Below are 10,463 nucleotides of genomic sequence, written 5' to 3'. Positions count from 1 at the left end.
TCGTTAGGATATTTTGATGTCTAAAACAGTTTTTTTTTTCAGGATTCATTATCTGTAAATCCATGAAAAATAGTCACCTTCTGACATATAATTCTAGCCACCTCGCTACTCGACTTTGGGTAGGTACTTTTTATAAACCTTCAGTGCTACATAGTTTCTATAATTTCCTTTCATTAGTTACATTGATCACTAAGTCTGGTCTCCTTAAAGAAAACCCTTCTGTAATTTTTGGTGGCAATGACCTGAACCCTAGCCATTTTTTCAGTGCTTTTTTAAAAAAGTTAATTATTATTTAATCAATAAAAATCTGCCTTTTCTCCTTTCCAACTCTTCTGCCTTCACCATTGAGAAAGCAAGAAAAACAAACCCCTATTACAAACCTATTACAGATATGTGTAATCAAGCAAAAGATTCCCACATTGGCCACGGTGGGTGTGTGTGTGTGTGTGTGTGTGTGTGTGTGTGTGTGTGTGTGTGTGTATGTGTGTGTGTGTGTGTGTGTGTGTCTACACTGTGAGTAAATCATGTTTCTAATAACAGGTTAGGTAGCATGTTTCATCATGAGTTCTCTGGAATTGTTTTTGGTTCCTAAATCTTTCAGTTTTTTGTCTTTACAATTCAATGCTTCTTTGTTGAAATACTATTGCTTAAGTCCAATCAGCTGTCTTCCACTGAAGACATTTTGTTTCCATTTTTGGATCTCAGCTAATTCCCTATGAAGGTAAATCACCTTGATGTTTGAGAAATCCAATGGCATACCAACATATATATGTATATGTATGTATATACGTGTGTGAATATATGTAAACACACATATGTACATACTTGCATATTTCATTCTTTATTATTACTCAGTAAAGTCATGTCTGTTTCAAAAGTATTTCTTTATGTTTTTGACTGATTAATCACATGCTCTAAGAATATATATCAATCCTCTTCCTTTTTCCTTTTTATGAGAAAGCTTTCTTCATTCTATAGTTGCCCTAGTGTGATAGATCCTGTTTTTCATAAATATTATACAGGTTTTTGTTATGATATTTTACAGATATGTTATGGTCCATTATATGGTTCCAAAGATATACATCAAGACTAGTGTAGTATATGTGATAATTAAAAAAAGTATTCCTACTCAGCTTTCATTTCAGGATGCAAGGAAATGTCTTAACATATTCATCCATAGTCTTCTTTTTGCATTTTGCTTGGAAGAGACCAAGGTATTTGAAGATACTGCCTTCATCCATTGGTGTAATAGAATCTCCATATTCCATTTGTATTAATAATGTTATACTTATCAAGTCTAAAATTTTGGGAGGGTATGATTAGAGAAATATTATCTTGGATGAAAGAGCTATTGGATGGCTTGTTTCATAGAGCCATACAGATTGGTGTGCATCCATATACATCAGGAAATTAATAAGATATTAACCATATTGGACAAATATTAGCTTTTCAAATTTCTCTGTTTTGGTATATTTGGACTGATAGTTGGATTCATTCCAATAAACTCAAAAAGGTTTTTGGAAAATTTTAGCCAAGTGTACCCCATCTCCTTTACAAGGTCGTTTGAGATACCAGTGGTAATTTTATCATCATTTAAACAATGAAATCATTGTTAGATGTGCTAAAGCTTTTTGGAGCCAAAGTTGAGAGCTGGGTGAAGATGGGCACTGAAGCCACCTTCATGAGCAGCCCTGAAAATCTCCTGGCAAACCCTCAGACTAGAGGTGATAGTCTTCCCCAAACACCGCATACATCCTATCTTGTCAGACAGGCTAAAACAGGTTGAGGATAACAGATAGGCCTCAAACCTATAAGTTAGTTCAGGGGATGTCTATCCCAAGCATTAGAAGATTTCCCCAGCAGAAAAGGCAAATGTGAACAATTTGTTCCAATGGGACCATGAAGACAGTGGAAGCAGGTGCTATGGAGTGCTTAGAGCTTGGTCAGATATTGAAGACATGAAGGTCATCCACTGTATCTGGGAACATCACCAATCATCTTGACTTTTGTCTTGCTACTGCACAAATGAGGCTGATGACTTTGTGTAACTCTGCCTCACTTAAATCTAGCTCATGTACAAGTTAAAGCATTACCCATGCTGTCATTAGTCCCTTTCAAGTTAGTCCTTCAGATGAACAGCAGCAATAACAACACTGTTAGGTACACTTTTCAGAGTTTGCTTTAGTAAGGATTTTAAATGATTTTAAAGTCTTCAATTTTTCTCCTCTTCCCATTTTGATAGATCCTAGATTTCATCTGTCATTATTATTAATCCAAAATATGTCTCTTTAAGCCTGAAGACAGGCCTTATAATTCCTCTATCCTAGAGTATGGTAAAGAAGTTGATTTTTACCCTACCTGGCACTTTAAGTCAAATCCTGTCTCAATTTTCACCTTTTTAGACTGTAGAGTTCTAATTTTGGGGCAATCCTCTATTTCCTCAATTGGCTTTTGCCTTACTCAGGACCTTCTCAAGATTTCTTATATTATCTCTTTCATCACCACTATACTTTTATGACTTCTGATGTTCATTACCATCATTACTTTGACATTGGTAGTAGTGTGAAGGGTGGGAGACAGACAGAGAGAGAGAGAGAGAGAGAGAGGGAGAGAGAGAGAGAGATTGAATATCTAGATAAAAGATTTTGAAAGCACAGCAATGCAGCATATCATATGATTAGTATCCCTCTGATGATTATAAAGAACACAATGCAACTCTACAATTTTCTGCCTGATTTCCTCCTTTTTGGGTTCTTCAACAATGACTTTAGCATGGAAGTGGACTAAAAGAGAAACTCTCTTGTCCACCCTAGCAAAGCACTGGTGAGAGCAATAGAGGGTTCTCAGGAATTTTCCTTTCATTTGCTTTCAGTTTCCAATTTGGCCTTTTCTCTGCTAATACACTGGAGCCCGCTATGGAGTTGAATGCACAGAGAAAATTCCTTAATGCCTATACCCCCAATCTGAGGAACTAGTTGTAAAGCTAAAAAAAAAAAAGAACTTAAGTTTTTCAAAGTTTTTCTTTAATGTTTCACCTAAAAAAAAGTCTTAACCAGGTCCTTAATCCACCATGAAATGTAAATGAAATGTATTGCTGTGTACATGGTAAGTCAGAGCAGTAACTAGGGGTGGACCGACTGGCATTTTGTCTCAGAGTGCCAAAATTTAGAAGGAATTAACAGCACTTACATTCTTCAACAGCAATAGAAACAGTTGAGCTTATTACCTAGTTATCAAGAACAAAAAATTAAAATAGGAAGATATCAAATGACCACTACTGACTGCACTCCAGGGGAGCTACTCTCTAGCCTCACCTTGCTTCCCACTCCATCCCTGTCTAGTGTTATCTTGACATCTCCTCACCAACTGAATTTGTCTTAAATTTTATGCTGCTTGCTCCATGTTTTAAATTTTCTGGCTTTTAATATTTTCCATGGGATGAATGGAGATTCATTCCATAATTTTAACTAGTTTCCTATCCTATGAGGACCATTACGGTTTCAATTGTAATCTTCTCCCTTACCTGAGCCACACCTCATTTTGGATCTTCCCCAGGTTTGGACTGCAATTACACTGACTCTTGGGGTAGGGAATCAGTAATTGTCTCCTAAGTATCTTTAGGGATATTTGCCTCTGCTTAAAATGCAGAACTGTTTATATATATATATATGTGTGTGTGTGTGTGTGTGTGTGTGTGTGTGTGTGTGTGTGTTTGTGTGTGTGTGTGTATCTGGAGGGCAGTATAATTATAAACAAAGTTAATTTACTTTAGGATCTGTTGTAGTTCAGAACATCTTCTAAGTAGTTTGGCCCTAGTCTTTCTCCATCAAATAGACTGGTACTGCCCCATCCATATAGCTCCTCCTGCTTGGTACCCCTTTTCTCCTGCTCTATTTCTGGATCCCCTCCCCAATGTCTTAGTAAGTATCTGAGACAGCTATGTGGCCCAGAGGATAGAGTATTCAAATCATACCTCAAACACATATTTAGTTGTGAGACTCTGGACAAGTCATTTAACCTTCCTTCGTCTTAGTTTCCTCATCTGTAAAATTGAGATAATGAAATTTACCTCACAGGGTTGTTGTGAAGATCAAATGAGATACACATATGTAAAGTGCTTTGCCAAGCTTGAAGCACTACATAAATGCTAATTGTTGTTATTATTATTATCACTATTATATCTATAATCTTCTAAGCCCAGAACTTTCTAGGCTAGAAAATTTCACATTAGAAGATCTAGCCTCCGATATTGACAGGCTAGTCTGATTCTTCCATGAACTCCTTTGAAGTCACAGCAGCGCAAGCCAGTAGGATCCTTACAATCTTGCCTCATTACACACAATGTCTAGATTCACTCTGACTGTGTCACTTAATTGTTGAAAGAAAAAAATGAAACAAATCATATCTCGAAGCATCAGCTAAACCCCATGAGCCTTTGCTGTACTGGAAATAAGTGAATCTACTTAAAGCCTAAGACTCCTAGGAGAAATAGCTGCTCTCCAATAAGAAATTATATCTATTCCAAATTCCCTGAGCTTGATTATTAGCTTTGAAGAGTGATAGCAAAAATCTGACCTTTAGGTTCAGCCATTTATTAGATTAAAAAAATATTGCTTTTCAGAAAGAATGGTCTGAAACAACGCTATTCAGAACTGCTTTTCACTTAATAACCATGATTCTTAAATTTTCAAGATTGCATCTGTAGGATTGAATAGAATTATATCACTCTCCTAATACCTCAGATTAACAATGTAGAAGATATTAATAGCTGTCAAGACATAGAAGACATAGTTGTATAATTTAAAAATTTACTCCAATGCATAGAAAGAAAAACTCTTGTGTTTCTAGCCAGTAGCCAATATGACAGTTCCTTCTAACATTTGCTTTTATGTCGACTTTAAATAGCACCTTTCCAACTTTTCTTTATTTATAACCCCCTATATGGTCTTTACTTTTAACAACACTCCTTTTCCCTTGCCAAGCATACTTATTGGCATTTATTTAAATGTTTAGAATATTAGAATCATAGAACTCTAGAATGAGAAGGGAACTTAAAAGTCATCTGATCCTACCTTCTCTCCCATTGCTCACCCCTATTTTAAAGATGAGAAAAGTGAAGGTGAGAACAGTTTGATGATTTCTTCTAGATTACAACTACTTAATTCCAGAGCTTGTCTCTTGCCTTTATCTAGTGTTCATTCCACTATAGGAACTGCTTTTGAATTAAAATGATTTTCTGTGGGAGTGGGTGGGGGTGAAATTTGTGTTGAGAATTTTAGAACAGCTCTTTCATGATTCAGTGGGAAGAGTCCTGGGTACAGAGTACTCCCTTTGTGTCTTTTGGCGAGTTACTTTGTTTTTCTGGGGTGTAGTTTCTTCATCTATAAAATGAGAACATTCAACTAGAATTCTTGCTTTTCTTTTTCTATTTTTCTTCTATTTTGTTGCTATGAACTTGACAAATATAAAAAATAACCATTTCTATGTACGAAGAATAGAAAAGTAGTTGGGTTTTTAAAATATGTATGAAATTTAGCACGGTAGTTCTAGTACTGCCTTGTTGGTCTGTATTCTCTTCTAAACTTTCTTCTACTCTTTTGGGTATCTCTTAAAATAGATTTTTATTAAGATCATTTCTTTTATTTTATTTTTGCATTAATATATTTCTGTTTCATTAAATATTTCTTAATTACATATAATTTTTTTAACATTCTTTTTTTTAAAAATTTTGAGTTCTGAATTTTCTCCTTTCCTCCCACTCCTCTCCCACCCCTTGAGAAGGAAAGTAATACAATATTGATTATACATGTGAACTCATGCAAAACATATTTCCATATTATCCATGTTGCAAAAGAAAATATGCACACGATGACAAGAAAAATAAAGAAAGTAAAAAATATATGCTTCAATCTACACTCAGTTCATCAGTCCTCTCTCTGGAGGTAGATAGCATTTGTCATCATGGGTCCTTCGTAATTGTCTTGGATTATTGCTTGATCAGAGTAGCTAAGCTTTTGACAGTTGGTCATCCTTATAGTATTGATGTTACTGTGTACAGCTTGTTCTCCTGGTTCTGCTCACTTTAATTGTATCAGTTCATATAAATCTTCCCAGGTTTCTCTGAAACCATCCTTCTAATCATTTGTTATGGCACAACAGCGTTCCACCAGAATCACCTATCACAACCTGGTTAGCCATTCTCCAATTGATGGGCATCCCCCTCAATTTCCAATTTCTTTCCATAACAAAAAAAGCTGCTATAAAGATTTTTGTACAAATTAGTTTATTCCCGCCTTTCTCTGATCTCTTTGAAATGCAGAACAAGTAGTGGTTTTGCTGGGTCAAAGGGTTTGCACAGTTTTATAGTCCTTTGGGCACAGTTCCAAGTTGTTTTCCAGAATGGTTTGACTAGTTCACAACTCCACCAACAGTACATTAGTGTCCCAATTTTTTCATACCTCCTCTGGCATTTGTCATTTTCTTATTCTGTCATGATTAGCCAATGTGATAGGTATGAGGTGGTATCTCAGGTGTTTTAATTTGCATTTCTCTAATCAATAATGGTCTAGAGTATTTTTATGTGAGTATTGGTAGCTTTGAGTCTTCTTCTGAAAACTGTTCACATTATTTGACAATTTATCATTAAGGGAATGTGTCATATTTTTATAAATTTGGCTCACTTCCCTATATATTTGAGAAATGAGGCCTTTTTCTGAGAAACTTGTTGTAAATTCCCCCCCTCCAGTTTTCCTTCTAATTTTAGCTGCTTTAGTTTTGCTTGTGCAAAACCTTTTTAATTTCATGTAATCAAAATTATCCATTTTATTTCCCATAAGATTCTCTACCTCTGGTTTGGTCATAGATTCTTCCCTTATGCATAGATCTGAGGTACATTTTTCCTGCTCCCCTAATTTACTTAGCTATCACCCTTTATGTCTAAATCATTTATCCATTTTGACCTTATCTTGGTATACAGTGGGAGATGTTGGTCTATGAGTAGTCTCTTTCAAACTGCCTTCCCATTTCCCCAGCAATTTTTGTCAAACGGTACATTTTTAACCTAAAAGCTTGGATCTTTGGGTTTGTTAAATACTAGATTACTATGCCCATTTACTTCTGCTCATTATGTATCTAATCTATTCCGCTGATCCATCACTCTATTTCTTAGCCAGTACCAGATTGTTTTCATGATTAGCGCTTTGTCATATAGTTTAAATCTGGTACTGCTAGGCTACTTCTCTTCACATTTTATTTTCATTGATTCCCTTGATATCTTGACCTTTTTTTCTTCCAGATAAATTTTGTTATTATTTTTTCTAGCTCTACAAAATAATTCTTTGGCAGTTTGATCAGTATGGCACTGAATAGGTAAATTAATTTGGGTAGAATTATCCTTTTTATTATATTAGCACTGACTCCCCATGAGCAATTAACACTTTCCAATTGTTTAGACTTGACTTTATTTCTGTGAAGAATGCTTTATAATTGTATTCGTATAGTCCCTGGGTTTTGTCTGGACTCCTAGATTCTTAAGCATCTTATATTGTCTGCAGTTATTTCAGATACAATATCACTCTCTCTTCCTGCTGGGTTTTGTTGGTAGTATATACAAATTCTGATGATTTGTGTGGGTTTATTTTGTATCCTGCAACTTTGTTAAAGTTGTTAATTGTTTCAACTAGTTTTTTAGTTGATTCTCTGGAGTTCTTTAAATATACCATCATATCTGCGAAGAGTCATAGTATTGTTTCTTCATTGTTTATTTTTATTTCTCTAAGTTGTTTTTCCTCTCATATTGCTACAGATAGCATTTCTAATACAATATTGAATTATAGTGGTGATAATGGATAGCTTCTCTGATCATATCAGGAAGGTTTCAAGTTTATCCTTATTTATCCTTATCTTTTGTTTTCAAATTCCTGGATTCCTCCTTGTATCTTTCTGTCTATCTACTTCCCAAAGAGTCATTCCTTTTAACAAAGACTTTTTTTTTTAAAAAGGAAGAAGGAAAAAAAATTGGCTATACTTATTTAATATTTTGAAAAATGCTGACATATGTTTAAGAGTGAGCGTTGATTGAGTCAATAATCAATTCTCTCACCCCACATAAAATTGGTTGGTTGGTTGTTGTCCTTCATTCTCAAGGAGGACCAAAATGATATCACCATGTTGGAATCAAGGCACAGCATATCTGACTGTGGATGATCAAATCAACACCAGCTTGGAAGACTCTACCATAGGTTGGGCACAAATAGTCCACATGAACATTTGGAGTGGAAATGTCTTTAAATTTGTTCATCTCACGTTTCTTTTGAGCTACTGAAATTCTGCTTCACTTATAGAGCACAGTGCCTTCTTTGATTCAGGCATGCCATGCAAGGTGGTCCCTTGCCAGTGTCTCCCATTTCACACAATCGATTCCAAAGTTCTTCAGCGAGACCTTGAGAGTGTCCTTGTATTCCTTCTTCTCCCCTCCATGTGAGCACTTGCCTTGTGTGAGTTCTCTGTAAAATAATCTTTTAAGCAAATGTATATTGGGCATTTGAACAACGTGGCCAGTCCATCAGAGTTACCCTCTTTGCAGTAAAGTTTGAATGCTTGGCATTTTAGCTCAAGAAAAACCTCAATGTCTAATACTTCTTCATCTCATCAGGTGATCTTCAGAATCTTCCTAAATAAATCCAAATGGAAGTGATTCAGTTTTCTGGCATGGTGCTGTTTTATTGTCCAGGTTTCACAGGCATACAGTAATGAGGTCAGCACAGTGGCTCTGTAGACTTTCAGTTTGGTATGCAGCTTGATAACTCTTTTCTCCCATACTTTTCTTTGGAGCCTCCCAAACACCAAGTTAGCTCTGTAAATGTGGGTATCAACCTCATCCTCTATGTGGACATCCCTGGAAAGTATACTGCCAAGGTAAGTGAGCTTGTCCACAGTATTCAAAATTTCTCCATTTACTGTAACTGATGGTTCCACATATGGATGGTATGGTGCTGCCTGGTGGAGGACCTGTGTTTTCTTGGTGCTAATTATTAGGTCAAAATTAGCATAAACAGCAGAGAATTGATCCATACTTTGTTGCATCTCAACCTGGAAGAAGCTCGTGTTTGAGGATAAAGATTATGTAATGAGATTTAGGATACAAATCACAACCCATCTTTCATTCCTACTCATCCTGACTAACTCATTCTGTTCCACCCAAAATGGAATGAGTTCAGGTACTACACAGGAATAAAAAGCACAACCCCTATAGTAGCCACAGGATGATCCAGGAGAGAGGGTGTGGGTATATGTTAGGAGTGGCCAGGATAGGTCCCCTGGTCTTAGGTCCCAACTGTCTTGAATGTCTGATGCATGAAGCAGAAAGGAAAAAGGTGGAATTTTGCATTGGCAGCCATGGCAGGGGACAGAATCTAGGAATGTTGGATGATAATGGATGAAGGGGTGGCAGGTTGTATGGCTGACTAGCCCAAAGATTAGCAGATATGGGGAAAGTAATTATGTTCCATCTTTCTACCCTCAGTTTAACTTTTGGGTTAATGCCATAATCCCATTGGAATCATGCCACAACCCACTGCAGGGAGGAGGAAAGAGTGGAACCACTGCCTAAAGAATCAAATATCCCTCCAGGAACTATGGGAGACAACCCAAACTGTATTCCTAGTCTTATGGCTCTCTCCTGAATTGTTCCCAAATCCACTCTTAGCACCTGAGTGAGTAACATCTGGAAGAGGTTGTCTTCATGTTTTCCCTTTCTGCTTCTAGCCCATTGCAATCTATCTTCCATACTTATCACTGGACTAGAATAGTTCTCTTCAAGGTCACCAATGATCTCTTTCCTGCCAAATCCTATGACCTTTTCTCAATCATCATGAGTTATTTCTGCAGCATTTGATGTTGCTGACCACTGCCTCCTTCTTGATACTCTATCCTGCCTGAGTTTTCATGACATTGCTCTCTCCTGGTTCTTTTTCTACCTGACTGACTGCTCCTTCTCAGTGCCTTTCATCATCAATTTCCTGACTGAATGAATGAGGCCTGCTTTTCTTTTGTCTTTGTAATTCTATCCTGGTGATCTCGTCTGCTCCTATGGGTTCAAATGTCATCTCTATAGAGATGACCCCCAAGTAGACATATCCAGCCTTTATGTCTCTCCTGAGCTCCAATCTTAAATCTCTAATAGCCTGTCAGACATTTCCATTTGGACATCCCACAGGCATCTCAAACTTAACATGTTCAAAATAGAACTCAGAAACTGATCTACCTTCTCTATTTTTGTTCAAGGCACTGCCATTTTTCCAGTCACCTAGATTTGCAAACTCAGAGTCAGTTAAATGCCTGTTTATGGCATTCTTTCCTTCTCTTAGCCTTTGCACATACAATTTCTTTTGCTGGGAATGCTCTCCATCCTCACCTCCACCTTTTGGAATCAGTAGCTCCTGTCAAGGCTCAACTCAAGTGCT

Source organism: Trichosurus vulpecula, chromosome 6 (assembly GCF_011100635.1).
Source record: "Trichosurus vulpecula isolate mTriVul1 chromosome 6, mTriVul1.pri, whole genome shotgun sequence".
Taxonomy (NCBI): domain Eukaryota; kingdom Metazoa; phylum Chordata; class Mammalia; order Diprotodontia; family Phalangeridae; genus Trichosurus; species Trichosurus vulpecula.
The sequence above is the reverse complement of the archived record's forward strand: the minus strand, read 5'-3'. Positions refer to the sequence as shown.